Genomic DNA, 856 nt, shown 5'->3' on the forward strand with positions numbered 1-856 from the left:
TGGGGACACCTTCCACTAGCCCAGGTTGCTCCAAGCTCCATCCATCCAGGCCTTGAACACTTCCAGGGATGGGGCATCCACAGCTTCTCTGGACAACCTGTGCCAGTGCTTCACCACCCTCACAGTAAAGAATTTCTTCCTAATATCTAATCTAAATATACCTTCTGTCAGTTTGAAGTCATTCCCCTATGTCCTATCCCTACATGCCCTGTAAAAAGTTCCTCTCCATCTCTCTTGTAGCCCTCCTTTAGGCACTGGAAGGTGCTATGAAGTCTTCCCAAAGCCTTCTTCGGGCTGAACAACCCCAACTCAAATTTTCAGCTAGAATGACGTATTTTTCTATTTTAGTTAGATAAGATCAAATTCTGCCTGTATTCCAGTATTAAAAAAAAAAAATCTGTTTTGTTATTGACACTGTTTAATTAATGTATTGCCATAGGGGAAAGACTGTATTTGTCACTTTATTTAGCTATAGTGTATAATGTTTAATTATAGTATTGTAGTTACATTTTCTATCTAAATGTTCTGCTCCTTACTCAGTCTGTGTGTTCACTGTGATTGGCCTTTTGTCATACAGCCTAACACTATGTTTTGTTTGTCCAGAGGACAGCATACACATTCCCAGAGTCACTCCTTCTGTTTCACTTGTAGTGTGCAGACATTTGAATGTTCTGTAATTAGAAAAGCACATTTTTTGAAAGCTTGTGATATTTAGGGATCCTGTCTCCATTTCTTCCTCCAGGGTTTACAAGATGCTCTTACAGTAAAACAGTGAGTGCCATAAATTTCACCAGACAGGCAAACAGTATGGCATGTAAAAGCTACAGAAATTTATTTCATTTAACTATCAGAAAGC

This window comes from Corapipo altera, unplaced genomic scaffold, assembly GCF_003945725.1.
Source record: "Corapipo altera isolate COAL_440 unplaced genomic scaffold, ASM394572v1 56, whole genome shotgun sequence".
In the NCBI taxonomy this organism is placed as follows: Eukaryota; Metazoa; Chordata; class Aves; order Passeriformes; family Pipridae; genus Corapipo; species Corapipo altera.